Genomic DNA, 16,711 nt, shown 5'->3' with positions numbered 1-16,711 from the left:
ATGGAGAATTTCTAGCCGACCCGAAACTCAGAAGCATAGCGCACTCCGCAAGTGTCACGGGAGAAGGATACTTGTTAGGCTAATTTTCGGTGATCGTAGTATTCGCGCGAAATTAAGTAAGTTTCGCTTTCAATATGCTCGCATGCACCACAAAACTAACGGACTTCCCGAGAGAACGTTTCAACAATATCCGATACTGAAATCACAGAAAGTCTTGATTCACAGTTTTGACTCGTGGAATCTGAAAGAAAATTTCAAATGCTGTCGCGCAACAAATAAATACTATTCTAATTTTATTTTTAGATTAAATTGCCTGCTAAAATACAAACGAGTTACTAGAATTTAAACAAAATAGTTGATTAATTGTAATGATATATTGAATCAGAAAGCTCTTTTGAACAGATAATGTACGTATTATAATTATTCGATATAAGATATCAAATCATTTTAAATCACAAAAAAAAACAGATCAACAAATTTCACTTGCGTCTTCATTGTTTACTATTTTCACTACATTATTTATCGCGAAAAGTTATATTGGTTGATCTGGGCAGCCGACTACCGAAAGAAAATTATTTATTTATTTACTGCAAATCTATCGACGTTAGGTGATTAAACAGTTAAAGGTGATTAAACAAACACTATTTATTTAATGTACCGATCTATGTTATTACAAGTGTAGTATTAACGGATCTTCACGATAGTTGATTTTTATCATTCTATTTATAAGCTTTAAAGACAAGCAATAACATGGAGGAAGAAAAAGCAAAAAAAAAATCAGAAACTATATGGAAATAGGTAAGAGACCACATTATGAGAAAATATTTTGTTGAATGGAAAGGCTGGTCCTGTCCGGAGTAAGATAATAGGTACTATCAACCTCCCAGCCTCTTCAACGGTAAATAACCCTGATAAGTAAAATGTTTTGTTCTAATAAAAATTTTCAATATACTGCAGATAAATTAATTTAAAAGTAAAAGTAATGCAGTGATGATTGAAGAATTCCAATAATTTCATAGAAAAAGAGAAGAAATTTTATGGGAGTTCATTATTATGGTGTGTGCAGACGAAACAAATCCGTAATTAGCCTCACGAAGCCGATTGAAGTTTTTTGATCTCGTTCTTCGCAGTAGTCTTTCAATTTGAGAAAGAAAAAGGAACGGGTGTGTAATGTCAGAGACATAACTGGATGTCGTAAATACGAATAAAACTGACACGATTTCTTTATACTTTCGAATTCGAATTGTTCCGAACTGTGCTAAATATCGTAGTGAATTACATAGAATTCCAAATCGATAGTTGATCGATTATGTGAATTGTGAAACTTTCCCCCGTTTCACTACTAGAATTTTAAACGATTTTTCACGTCGATTATCTCATTTCGGATTTGCATATTTCATTAAAAGAAACTATCAAGATGCTGTACAGGATTCATTTCTGCCTTTTAGAAGGACCAAATTGTGGAATTCTATACGATATTTAGCACAGTTCGGAACATTTTTCTCGAACGATTTTCGCACAGCGAAAAGTGCACAAAGCAAATCTAAATATTTTAGATTTTCACTAAACTATTGATTTCCACCTTCGATTTGCAAAGAAGTAATCTTAATAGTTCTTTAGATAACATTTAGAGCCATAAGAACGGCTGATTTTATATAATGTTGTCCACTTTTCGTATTCTTTCTCTTCAATGCAAACGACCAGCAGCTCTGCTGTCTGATGCAATCGCTCTTGCTTGAATTGAGACTAGCTTTGATAACAAACCGCAACACATCCGCTCGCAGTGCCAAATGATGCGAAACTGGTTCAATGCGTCTTCTCGCCTTGACGACCGAAAGGCAAATGAGAATTACGACTTGTATGTTTCTTTTTTCAACCACGCAGAAGGTGCGCTTTCCGATGCCGCTGCTTGAATGCGTCTTCTCGCCCTGACGTCTGCTTCTATCCAACGCACAAGACGAAATGATCGATTTTCGACCATGGTACCCCTTTTATAACGTTCAGTTGAAGATATGTGCCTGACTACCTCAAAATCATCGTCCTTGCGCGAAAAACCCAAGCGAAAGTAAAGAATTTTCCGCGTTGTTTTCAAATTTTGAGAACATTTAATTTTTGAGTTGTTTGTGGTTATCTCACACTGTTCAAAATATTGTCCTAAATTACTGATCATATTTTTGATGAAATAGTGAACGAATTATGTTCCTGCGGTTAATACAAGTCGAGAAATTTACGATTAAGTTCTGCCCATTCTTCCGTATGGCTACTTTTGAAAAGGCGCACTATAGTAAAGTAAATTACTGAAATCGAAGAATTTCAAATGTCGATCCATGTTTTTCAGTGGATCATTTAATTGAAAATTATTTCTGACTATTCCAAATACAAAATTTGATTCCCTAAAACAAGTTTTCACTGTATATCAATCCTATTATAAAGTTATTGAAGTTTTAAGAAAGATTGCAGAGCAAATTTTTCTGAACTTGTTTTTCAGACTACATTTCGGGACGGGTATAGCGTGATGGGTTAGTCGATGCCCTTCACGCAGCCCACCTGGGTTCGATACCCAACTCCGAACATAAGGCACGTTTCGTAACGCCTGTAACTTACAAAAACTAACGCTTCTTAACAACTGTAACATACACAGTTCGAAAAATTCTTGGGATTTTACATCTTGTCAGATGCACATAAATGGAGCGTCATATTTTACACAAATTTATATTCAAGAACATGAAAAATTGTGTGATTCGAAAATTACATGGCTTTAAAACGAATGAAATAAAAATCAAAAGATTCACAGCAACAACGCGACTTGAACCGAAAAACATTAGACCACAAAACACATCAGTTAGTCGACTGAGTCACAGAAGCACATATCTGCTTGGCTGGTAAATCGTGCATATAAATTCATACAGTCTCACTTGCTAGCCGAATGCAAATTACTCTCGGAACCAGTAAATTTCTGTACGAATGAAATATGGCGTCATTTGAGAAGTTAAGTGATTATGAATTGTATCGTTTGTAGAATTATGTCACCTGTAAAATTCATAATTTCTTTCTGTGTACAAAAGGAAACGCTTCGTGACGACTTCAATTTACTATGCTTCGTAACGTCTATAACTCATAAAAAGTAACGCATGTGACGCTTCGTAACGCCTATAGCTCACTTAAAAGTAAAGCATGTTACGTTTGGTAACGCTTAAAAGTTACGAAAAGTAACGCATGTAACTTACAAATGAGTAACACTTGTAACTCGTAACGTCATAACTCACAAAAAAGTAGCGCATTGTAACGCCCACGGAAAAATAACGCATGTAACGCTTCGTAATGCCTATAACTTTAAAAAAGTAACGCATGTAACGGCTCGTAACGTATGTAATTAAAAAAAGTAACCCATGTAACGCCTTGTAACGCCTATTATTCACAAAAATGTAACGCATGTAACGCTTCATAATGCTTATAACTCACATAAAAGTAACGCATATAACGCTTCGTAACGCTTATGGTTCATGAAAATGTAATACATGTAACGCTTCGTAACATCTGTAACTTACTAAAAAGTAACGCGAGTAATGCTTCGTAACGCTCAAAACTTATAAAAAGTTCCACATGTAACGCTTGTAACTTACAAATGAGTAACGCTTGTAACATACTGTACGGTTATAACGCCTATAACTTCCAAAAAATAATGCATGTAACGCTTCGTAACGCCCTTAGCTGAAAAAAAAGAAAACATTCAAAGCTTCGTAACGCCTATAACGTACTAAAAATTAACACATGAAACGTAAAAAAAAGTTACGCATGTAACGCTTCGTAACGTCTATAACTCACAAAAATGTAACACATGTAACGCTTCGTAACGTCTGTAACTTATGAAAACGTAACACATGTATCGCATCGTAACGTATATAATTTACTTAAAAGTAACGCATGTAACATTTCGTAACGCCTATAACTTACAAAATAAGTAACGCATGTAACGCTTCGAAACGCCTATAATTTACAAAAGAGTAACACAGGTAACACTTCGTAACGCCTACAACTCACTAGAGAATAACGCATGTAACGCTTTGTAACGCCTATAACATACAAAAAAGTAATGTTTGTAATGATTCGTAATGCCTATTACATACAAAAAAGTAATGCATGTAACGTTTCGTAACGTCTATAACTAACAAAACGTAACACATGTAACGCTTCGTAACGTCTATAGCTAACAAAAAAGTAACGCATGTAATGCCTAAACTTACTAAAATATAACGCATGTAACGGTTCGTAACGCCATCGATTCACATAAATGTGACGCATGTAACGCTTCGCAATGCTTATAATTTACAAAAATATAAAACATATAACGCTTTGTATCGCCTATTATTCACAAAAAGATAACACATGTAACGCTTCGTAATGCCTGCAACTTACTAAAAAGTGACGCATGTAACGCTTGGTAATGCCTATAACCCTAAAAAAAGTAACGCATGTAACGCTTCGTAACGCCTAAAACTGATTCAAAAGTAAGTCATGTAACGCTTCGTAACGCCTATAACTTACAGAAAAAGTAACGCATGAAACGCTTTGAAACGCATATAACTTACCAAAGAAGTAACGCATGTAATGCTTCGTAACGCCTATAATTTACAACAAAATTAACACATGTAACGCTTCGTAATGCCTATAACTAAAAAAACGTAACGCATGTAACGTTTTGTAACACGTATAATTTCTTTAAAAGTAATGCATCGTAACTCGTTTGCCGCAAGAATCTAACTCTTTTAACAGTTTTTAACATTCATTATACCCACAAAATAACTCATATGACTTTCTAGCTTTAACTGAACGTAACGCTTCCCACCTCACGATAATTTCGAGTGGAACGCTTCGTCATATGGAATATTTTTCCATATTGGGGACGGATATAGCGTGATGGGTAAGCCAATGCCTTTCACGCAGCCCATCTAGGTTCGATTCCCAAACCCGCAGTTTCTAACCCGAATAGGCGAATGACCTTTAGTTTAAAACCTCTATAATTGGAACAAACAAAAACTTTACTTAAACGTTGACTCAGATGGGCTTCACAAAACTTCGTAACGTAATAATTTTTGGCAAGTAAAATGATCGAATGGAATCAAATTATCAAAGTTTGAAAAACACATTAAAGTAGACATATTTTCTGGGCGAAAAAACACCTCTGTAATTTTCAATCATTGAGCACATCATACATTTTCAATCAAGTTGTTGTCTGATAATGGTGAGGGCCAGTTCTTTGTCTTGATAAAGGAGGTCGGATTTTTCGAACTTATCGATATCTAAGCTTCGAAATTTCAAATTTAGACGATTATTTAGGTTGATATTCAATTTTTCAAAAAAATTATCGTTTTTCCTCTTTTCATATACGCTTATGAGAAAAGTATTAATACACCACTAGCCAGATAAAAATCGGTTATTGTTTTTTTTTTTTCTTGGAACGGACTTGACACCGAAAGTGCCAAAAATCAACTTCCTGATTGTGATTATATTCTTACCCGCAAAAAGCAAAGTAAAGTCTTGGCATCACATTCCATTTTGTAGCAATGGCCTTTCTGTTTCAACGGACTTCGCAGCCGAACCATTGCATGACTAGTACTTTGATCCTACTGACACTAGGAATACTTCCTGGTCGGGGCTTGAACATACGACAATTGGCTCGTAAGACCAGCGACTCTTGCATTGAACCGCCAACCCGGGCGCTACAACATGAATATTCATGGAAAGGCTTTATTGATCTAGCTTTCAAAAAATTATGTTGAAGTAAATTTAAAATATTCTGTTATTGAGCTTCTAAGGAATGATTATTTATTGAAGTAATAAATTTGTTATTACTTCGGTCTATGTTTGTTATCCACATCTTCCCGAGTTCCTTTATGTTGATTCACTAAATGTGGGCACATCAATTCTTGTCCAACAAACTTGACGTTTTTCCGTCATCAGTAATGGTATTCACGTGCTTTCCGGTCTTTGGAGATTGATCGACTGACTAAGTGAATTCTTAATTGTTAAGCATGCAACCGATCAGCACGAAAAGGGCTCATCAAGTGGCAAACAAGCAAGGCAGTAGAGAAGGGGCTGTCTAGAGGATGCTGTTGGCAACAAAATCCTTCCTTGTGAAGGAGTAATCGTTCAATTCGTTCCATTGCAACCATCGGAATCAACTGCCTTAATTGTGCTGCCCGGGAGATTAGTTTGTGTGAAATTGCATTGTTTGTGAATTAGCAAATGAGTGTATCTTCGGAAGAACGTGAGTGTTGTTTGACGGGGGAAGTTCATTGCTAGATCCTATAACCGTCACTTATATACGTTGCGATTAGTTAACCTCAGGTGCAATCACGATTGAGCTCGGGTGGAAGCTTTAAGTTTGTGTTTCTTATAGTTCTGCTTAAGAACTCAAGTAGAATGGCGCAATTATATTTCAAGTATCTTAAGATTCGCAATAATGTCGTTTGTTTGTTTTTCCCCATCCGAAATCCGAAGTTCGGTTCGGAAATTGCAAAAAAATCATTTTTTTCAAAACTTTAAAAGTTCCAAGAAGGCGTTACTGTACCGAACTTCATTGCGAATTCTGGTTTTGAAATGACTATTATAAACTTCTGCTTCAAGAATGTGGTTTCCTAAATAAAGATGTAATAAGGATTGATTTTATGGAAAACAATTCGGGTTCCCCATTTTCAAACGCAGTGATTTAGAACTCCATAATAGAACCCACATCGATTACCAGGAGTTGGCGGAACCGATTCTCACTATCTAAGATTTAAATGAAAGGTATTTAGGTTCCATTTGTTGGTAGTGAATTTTTAAAAGATCGTCGAATCCGGAAATACGAATTTTGAACCGTTTATTTGTTTCGTATCATTTTTGTTTAGGTCTCAAGAGAGACTGGAGATGCTCTAACGCATTCAACTGGAACGTTGATCGCGTTGACCTGCTCGAACCCTGATGCTGTATAAACAGCAAATACATGCGATCGCGAAGTAACCTTCACAAACGGAAGCAAATGCCAAGTTGGCCATAGAGATTCGTAAGTTGATTTACGATATGTGATATATCGCAAATTCTCACCGTGTTTTGTTTTGTTCCTATTACCCTAGTAGACAGAAGATTTAATGACTTCCAGCATGCGCTTTTTGAGCCCATGACGACCGCTCGCTACAACCACTGTTAACAGTTCTAGCGCCTCATCATCGGTAGTAGCTGTAACGGCACCGGTGTTACTGACTCATGAACGCATCTATTCCGCTAGCTTCGGTGTTATGCAACCTATCTTACTGGGAAGCGGTGGTAACATTTCCACTTCCAGTTTCGAACTCAGTCAACCAGGACATTCAGTTTATGTTGCTTCGTGTGAGAAATCAGTGGATCGAAAAAAGTTTGTATTGCTGGTAAACAATGAGATTCCAATTTTCTAGAGAAATATCTATACTTGATACATCAGCCGTCTTTGAATCCGGTTTTAATGTGGCGTTTTTCTAGAAGTAATGTGAAACTATACTCACTTTCAGTCAGATGACTAATACTTTGAAACAGACTTTAGATACTTCGTTAAGCGAGCACCACAACATTTTGGCTTGAACAGTGATGTAACACAATAACAGCTACCAGCACAGATCCAAATAATAGACTTTACATTCCCAAAGCTTTCTATTACATTTTATTCCGGTTCCGATTTTCGGTTCTAGAGTAACGGGATGAGATGAGCCAGATTAGGTAAAACTGTTCACTGACCGAAGCACCGATTTTCATACAGAAACAAATCCGTAATCGTTGTCATGATTAAAACATTATGAAACCAATTCTCCTTTCCTCTCATGAAATCATGACAATTTTTCATAGTTTTATATTCAAAATGATTCGAATCATGAACAATAGCTCTTCTTCCATGAAAATCTATAATGGTCGTTGTATGCGCTACATGTGAAATGCATAATATTTGAAATTCGTAATTCAATTTTTCGAACCGGATTTCCCTTTGAACTTTCCGAATAAATAGAAAATATGATAGATTGATGGGTAAAATGAAGACATTGGCATAAAAGTACTACTTCAGGTCATCGTCCAAGTACCATGCGTGCGGGTGTTTTTAGGAAATTTTAGATGGAAATCTTTAAAAATTTGCCAAAACCAAAAACATACAGACCTTTGAATTACTTTTATCTATCTACAGGGCAAAAGTGGCTTAAAAATTCGGATTCAAGTTTTCCAACGAAAATATCCCAAAGCAACCACCCGCGCGCATGGTACTGGGGCGATGGCCTTAAATTGTGTACTTGATCCTGAGAAATGCTTATTAATTAGTTTGAAATTAATTGTGCTTATCGATAAACTGACATCATATAAGATCTTAAATGGACTAAATACGGCTACATCTTTTATTTTGCAAACACTAAAGTAATGTTTTGAATTATTAAAACTGAAAAAAGTTATACTTTTGATATTTTTTGTTTGTAGTTAGAATAACATTTCGATTGCTGTCAAAATCCGTAGATTATATTCGTTTATGTTTCAAGAACATACTCTAATAAAAGACATGTTCTTGCGTAATTAAGTGGTTTAATGATCATAGAAATGTCTATAACTATATTAATTTATTTAATCGGTATACATCATTAATGTATGAAATTATTTTCCAAACAGTAAATCAGAAAAACAAATAAGCTATACCGCAGTCTTCCACAGAAATATTCGCAAGAATTTAATATGAAATATGTTTGAAGTTTAACAGGATTTTCGAATACCGAAAGTATGAAAGCATACCCGGAGTAATAAACAAATAACTGTTTAGGGAACACAGTGTTTTTACGTCATTGTTCAAAACCACAATATTTCAATACAGAAAATGATTGAAATTATTCGAATTGAAAATTTGAATTTTACTTTAGAAGAGACTCGCTATTTTTTTAAATTTATAACGTCGTTCGCCGAGGCCTCGCTTTTTACCTATTCGAAAACATAGCATTTGAAACATTAGTTAAAGCCAACATTTCTGGAAAAATGAAGGCACAACACGGCGCACAAAATGCGTTTATAGAACCATTTCATATAATATTTGAACGGCTGAAAGAAGAAATCGGATAAGTGAACTTAGTTTGGAAAACCCGGTTAAGTATTTTTGAATGCAAAAACTGAAAAAAACATTTGAATTTTCAAACCGGATAAACCAGATTTTGCTGTATTATTGTAAAGTTTTCCTGGTTGGTGATCTTTTTCCAGTCTTCATGTGCACAATGCGCACGAAAGTTTTTGCACTCATTTGAACAACGACTCTCATGTTTAAGCTTGTACACGCCGGATTGTACTCAAGTTTGTACATAAGCGCAGTGTACAAGTTTGAACATCGTGTTTCAAAATCGTGCGCAAACCTGAGTGCTATTATTACATTTGTACTTTAGTGCAAGGATGGCATTTATCGTATCGAAGAACGCTCATTTGCAACTCTTCACACGATTCAATTAGTGCCATAAAAGAGAAACGGATATCATCGCAGCAACAAAAAAACCGACATGGTTCAATTAACATAGAATAGACACCAGTGCGAGAGCGAATTTCTCTCGATGACATTTCTGAGAATCAAAGGTTGCCAACCTGTGGGGATCCTCTCTGAAGCAACAAACGGTCACTTATTCTCGTTTCGCGATCCGATTCTATACATGCAGTTGATAATTGCGATAGAATCATTTTACTATTGCCGCTTATTCTAACCATGTGCATATAACCTTTGTATAAGTTGTGTCTATGAAAATGTATGGCAATGCTCCACACAAGGGTTTTGAAATATTGCAACCTAGTATGAGAATCATCAAGTCGAATCATCAATTCAATTTTCTGCGATAATTGTCAACTTGAGATTCTCTCTTGGTAAATTCCACACAGCACCAATCATTATCAGAATGCAATTTTTTTAAGAGCCGTGAAAGTATGAAATGGAGCGAAGAAATGTAGGAGAATTCTCTCGCGATTCATGCATTGAGAGACTCGAGTTGTTGAAGCGTCTTCTACCGGATTGAAAATGTTGTATACAATATAGATAAAAATCGAGCAGCTTCTGTTGAATTTTCGGCAATCACCTACACTGCTTTAGTGTGCCCTTTGATGCTAAAATTTGAGTGATGGGTTTGCTCTTCGCTTTTTGTAAAACTATTTCAACTAAAATTTCAGAACACATTATTCGAGTGAAATAAGAAACATAACAGTTCGGCTGAAAAGTTCGTATCGTTTCTATGAGAGGGCGCCACTAGAATTAAATCCATACCATTTTCAGTTAGTACCAACCTTCAAAAGATACGTGTATAAATTTGACAGCTGTCTGATTATTAGTTTGTGAGATATTGCATTTTGAGTGTAGCTACTTTTGTTATTGTGAAAAAAATGGAAAAAAAGGAATTTCGTGTGTGAAGTGGGAATTTCGGAGTGAAGTGATGGAGCCATGTTTCGTCCATTGTTATATATCGACGAAAAAAATCGGTTTTGTTTCGATATAACAGCTCCAAACACTACTCAGAATCATCAATTCGTTGTTGTTTTTGATCGATTGTGACCTCACGCGGCTCCCATTTTGCACAAAGCTTTCTCATATCCAAATATCCGTGAATAATATGTCCAACACGTTCCTTTGATATCTTTAGGGTGTCAGCTATCTCGATCAACTTCACTTTACGGTCATTGAAAATCATTTTGTGGATTTTTTTCACGTTTTCATCGGTAACAGCCTCGTTTGGACGTCCACTGCGTTCATCGTCTTCGGTGCTCATATGACCAGTACGAAATTTTGCAAACCACTTACGAATTGTTGCTTCGCCTGGTGCAGAGTCTGGATAACACTCATCAAGCCATTTTTGGTATCGGCGGCAATTTTTTTCATCAAAAAGTAGTGTTTCATCAACACACGAAATTCCTTTTCTTCCATTTTTTTCACAATAACAAAAGTAGCTACACTCAAAATGCAATATCTCACAAACTAATAATCAGACAGCTGTCAAATTTATACACGTATCTTTTGAAGGTTGGTACTAACTGAAAATGGTATGGATTTAATTCTAGTGGCGCCCTCTCATAGAAACGATACGAACTTTTCAGCCGACCTGTTAACGTAAGTCTATAAAATAAATCCTGTTTTATATCTATTTATCTATTCAATCCTATTTTAATTCGCGTAGCGGAATAATTTATGTCATTCTCATATTTATACATATATTACTATGGGATTCTTCAAAATACCTTCCCTTGATTCTTGAGACAAGTCGGTTTGTATGGCCTGCCACTAGCAGGACCACAAATTAGAAAAGTTTAAGGCCAAATTTAGATTGTCGCTCTTAATGACAGTGTGTATTTCAGAATCGAGAGTCGGTGTTGAACAGTCGTTCGCACCGCTCGCGTATAGCTCTTGTCTCCTGGAAATTTTTTCTGGTTACCTAGAGTTTCATTGATTCAAGGCTTCAGTCTTTTTCAAGGCTACCTGAATCACTAACAGTCTTTTTAAAGACTAACAATTAGTCAGCCTTTTCAAGGCTATACAAAGAGTGATATTAGAGTGACTAAGAAATTAATCAGCCTTTTTTAAGGCTAGCTAGGAGTCTAATCGAAGACTAATTTAGCCTAGTTAATTTAACTTAAAATTTCATTCATTTCAAAAATGCCTGCGTCCAACCGGAAAGGCAACAAGTCTAAGGCTAAAAATAATTCAATACGGAATAAATCACAATCCGTTATTCAACATTTTTCTAATAACATTCACGATCTTATAGAATCTGTATGTAAAAATAAAAGACAATGGACGGATTTCCCTTCCGTTGATTCTATGCCGTTAACAAATGTAGACAAGACATAGAAGAAAATTCTTCAAAAATTCCCAAAATGGACGCTTGCCGTAACATCAATCTATGCCACCAGTGACGGTGATGATTTCCGACTTCAAAGCATTCCGTACTGAGCTTTCTATTTTTCTCCCAGAAGTAAAAGTCTCATTTCAAATCGGACGAAGATGAGAATTTCGAGTCTTGGTTGATGGATTGGAAGATTACGAACGTCTTATTCGATATTTGTCCGAGAAACTTCATAAATTTTATTCATATGATATAAAATCAGACAGACCGTTCAAGGCTGTCTTGAAAGGCTTATCAAATGATCAAAGTACTGATGAAATTAAAAATGAACTAAAAGAATTGCTTGGTTTTGCCCCTTTCCAATTAACACTTATGAAAAAAGAGCGAATGGTACTTCCAAACCACGCTCTGGAATTTCCAATGAACTTTACCTAATACACTTCAATCGAAGTGATGTAAACAATTTGAAAACTTTAGAAAAAGTACGTTTCATTTCCCACATTAAAATTCATTGGGAACATTATAAACGGCATAATCGTATTGCAAACTTAACGCAATGTCGTCGTTGTTAAGGCTTCGGCCATGGAACCAAAAATTGTCATATGGATATACGGTGTTTGAATTGTGGTAAATCGCATTCGAAAGACGTTCGTCCAATGAATGAAACCACTGATAAATTTTCATGTTCAAATTGCGATGGAAATCATCAATCCAATTATTTGAAATGTCCTGTCAGGGAAAAAATTTTAAACGCTCGTTCGCTTAGACAACAAGTCAAATCAACGACCTTAAATTTACAGAACATACCTGAAAATCAAAAAACCGTTATAAATGCCACGCCTAATTCTTCTAAGGCACTTTTTTTTTTTTATAAAATTTTTTTTATTCAGGCCAATTTGCGTACAAGCTTTACGTGGCCGAATGAGCCATGTTTTTATTAGATAAAATAATTTTTTTACCGTTGGATCTCGTTGTCACCCTTTTTCTAGGGGGAGAGGAGCTTCCATTTTTATCTTGCGATGAGTGAGGGGCACTTTGTTCGTGGCTCGTCTCGTCCTCCATTGCCGCATCGGTGGTATCGTTGTTGGTTTCCGTTTTTTCTTCGTTTTCCTTGTAATTCGCATTCTTGGGTTGGTTGTTAGTTGCTGTAGACGCGCCTTGTTGTGCATTAATTGCAGTTGTTGGTGGGTTTGATGGTACAACAGAAGTACTGCGCTCACTAGTTTCCGTTGTTGGGCGGTTGTCCTTATTTTTGTTTAAAGATGTCCTTTTCGCAGTTTCAGTGCAAGGTTTGCCGTAGTGTGCAGGTTGTTCACAAAACTGACATGTAACCAGTTGATTTTCATACGTAATCAGCGTTTTACACGGATGTATCCCGTCTTGATCACAAATGATGTAAGATGGAATTGCTTTACGTAGTTGCATACGTACTACTCGCACGCCATTCCGGATACCCGGAAAAAAATTCCGCCATACTTCCCTTTCGATGGAAAGAACTTCATCGTATTGCGACATACTTTCCCGAACAAACTGATCGCTGGTCTGCGGGAGAAGGTCATGTACGCGTACTTCTATGGCATTGTCACCATGTACACAGGGATTTTATATTTAACATTGTCATGATCAATACTGTGCACTCCGTTATTAACCGAAGCAAATGCAATTGCATCTTTTTCACGTTTGAACATAATGTACACACAGTTAGACGCCTTGTTGAATTGAATCTCACTTACATCAGTAACGTTTAGATGCATTCGTTCCTTAAGCAAGATTTCAATTTCGGTTGCTGCTGGCCTAACTTTGCAGCGCTTGAAATCAATACAAATTTAATTTGGCCTTGTAGGCCAAGTTTCAGGCTTTGTTAAATCGTATTTGCCCATTTCATACACTCTATTGTTCACTACACTGTATTGTCTTTGTTTCTATCGTCTCGACCGTAAGCAATTGTCGACTGTGTCTGATGAGATGCCAGCACGAACTGTGATCTAAGGCACTTATTTCTTCGAATTTAAAACAAAAAACGTGATTAATCCACCTAGGAGTGAGATGATACCTTTTTTTATCAATCCGCATGTGTTTTTTGCATGGATATTCTTAGGTGTTTTAGTTCTCATGACGTTATTTTAATTATCGTCGTTTTAAACGGCAAATTGAGATTTTAATCACTCATTACCCTGTTATTTCGAAACTGCAAATCGTATCGAATTTCAACCTTAACGTGTGACAATCGATTGAACTTTCCATGAGATGTCGAAGTTAGCTCCACTTTAGAGATTTTCGTCATCATTTATGGTACTTCCAGAGCCGGTATTCAGGAACTAGCATAACTCAAAATGATTCGAATGGCCAAAAATTTTACATTTTCTATATCTGTATGAATTTCAAAAACTCAACATCTGTAATTCCAGAATCGGATAAAATTCACCAATTTTGTATGGAACCTTAAGTCCTTTAATTTGATTTTTTGTTTTTGATGTTCGATTTGGCCTTTTTGAAAAAAATGATTGAGCTTTGAGAAACGATTCGATACTGGAACCGGTGTAGCCGAAATCAGTTAAATTCACCCGAGTAGTGTGTAGACATCTTTAATAAATTTTAGTGCGCATTAAAATTTGGGGGTACATTCCGAATCTAAAACTGAATACCGCTTAAACTGAATAAATTTATTTCGTAATCGACTATCCAAATCAGCAAACCCGATAAAAATGATTAATTTATGTGAAAGGGACATTTTTATACTAATCACCCTGTATCTCCTAAACCAGAAACCGGATCTGACTAAATTTTATAGGATTTTAAGACCTCTCATTTGAATCATAGATGATTCTTAGATTTCATTTGAATCTTAGATCGGTTCAGCCATCTACGAGAAACATGAATTGCATTATTTGAATTTCGTTTCACATATCATCCTGTGGTTCCGCAATCAGAAGTCGGATCCAAACGTAATTCAGGAACCTTGTTTGGGAGTATACTACTTTTCATATGAATCTGAGTTTGTAGAAAACGAAAAATTTGAGAAAATTGAGTGAAATTATTTGTCACACACGCATTTACTGATCTCGACGAACTGAGTGGTAAAGTATATGGAAGTTATGTTCTTCCAGCATTTATTACTGTAAGTAGTTTAAATCAATACAATTATGAAATTACTTTCAACTCGAAAATGCTGATATCATCTGGTTTACATATGCCACATTCGAACGATTATGTTGCCAAAAACGAACCGTGCTAAAATCGGTCCAAGGCAAATTGTCATGAAAAAGGATGCTGTACACAGTCTTTTTGGTACTTAGAAACGATTGTATGTCACAGTATAAAAAATCGTGCTTTCCGTTGCTCCCAAGCATTTCTTTGTCATACAGCGCTCCAAACTTCTACTGCTGGAATAAAGGGAAAAGTCGTTTACACAAAAATTTCGATATCTCCGTTAAAAATGGACGGACTTTAACAATCTATGGCTTGTTGGATAGGTATTACCGTGCGGAATCGGAAGTCTGAAAACATATTCTGTTTTCAAGGTCAATTGTGACAGATACTGTCAAAAAACTGAAAATTTTGACATAAAACTTCGTACAACTCAAAAAGTAAACATCCGATCTCAAAACCATTCAATAGCGTTTTGGGTGACGGGGAGACCTTTCATTTGCGACTAGTTTGATCAAAATCGGTTCAGCCATCTCTGAAATCTCGACCTCTTAGTTGACAACACACATACAGACACACACACATACACACACACGGACATTTGCTCAGTTCGTCGAGCTGAATCGATTGGTATATGTCATTCGGCCCTCTGGGCATCGGAAAAATTTTCTAAAGTTTGAGCGAATTCTATACCTTTTTTTTTTTATATATATAATAAAGGTAAAACAGGTACGCCTGCAAATTCGTCTTCTAACGAAAACAATTTATTGATAGGTAGATCGACCTCGTCATCATCTTCTGCTAATGTCAGTTATGCTAGTATAATAGGTAGAAATCTACCACTTAATTCTTCTAATGTAAATAATCAAAACACAGGACCGCCTTGTATGTTAGTTCATCTTCTAACGAAAACAATTTATTAATAGGTAGATCGGCCAAATCATCTTCTTCTACTGGCAGTCTATCTACAAATATTATTTCACTGCCATTCGTTTCTTTAAATGAAGTTGATTTAGGCGATATAGCTGAAAATAAAATGATCTACCTACAAGATCAACTTTTTCAAATGATCATCCGTATGAATTCGACTTCATCACTTTTTGAAGCATTTCAAATCGGATGGCAATTTGCAAATAATATTATAATGAATTTAAAATTTAACAGTGATGTTAACTAATTATTTGAATATTTTAAATTGGAATGCTCGATCTTTGAAATCGAGTGAAGATGAATTTTATAATTTTCTCAAAGTTCACAAAATTCATATTGCCATTGTTACAGAAGCTTTTCTTTAACCAAATGTAAAATTGAAAAGTAATCCTTATTACGTGGTTCATCGATTTGACAGGTTTACTGGAATGGGTGGTGGAGTTGCTATTTTTGTCCAACGGCAAATTAAATATCGAATTTTATCTTCTTTCAATACTAAAGTTAATGAAAGCTTGGGAATCGAAGTTGAAACCATTCATGGAATTTATTTCATCGCTGGAGCATATTTGCCATTCCAATATTTTCAGTGAGTATCTGTCAAAATGGAAAATTAAACCAAATGCAGCAAAAACGCAATTAGTTATCTTTCCTCATAAGCCAAGAGCTTCTTTTATTAAACCAAACAATAATCACATTCTCAAATTGAGTGGCTTGGATTGACATGTTCTGATGAAGCTAAATACTTAGGTTTAACGTATGACAAAAAACTCACTTTCAAGGATCACATTAGA

The 16,711-nt window shown here is 35.7% G+C and overlaps 1 protein-coding gene across 4 annotated transcripts in view; it reads right to left on the bottom strand.

Moving 5' to 3' along the window:
* LOC131428313 (serine proteinase stubble) overlaps positions 1–16,711 on the bottom strand; it is a 127,194-nt gene that overhangs the window by 76,900 nt on the left and 33,583 nt on the right. The window lies entirely within an intron of this gene.

The sequence above is a fragment of the Malaya genurostris genome, chromosome 2 (assembly GCF_030247185.1).
Source record: "Malaya genurostris strain Urasoe2022 chromosome 2, Malgen_1.1, whole genome shotgun sequence".
Lineage (NCBI taxonomy): Eukaryota > Metazoa > Arthropoda > Insecta > Diptera > Culicidae > Malaya > Malaya genurostris.
This window is presented reverse-complemented; position numbering and strand designations above follow the sequence as displayed.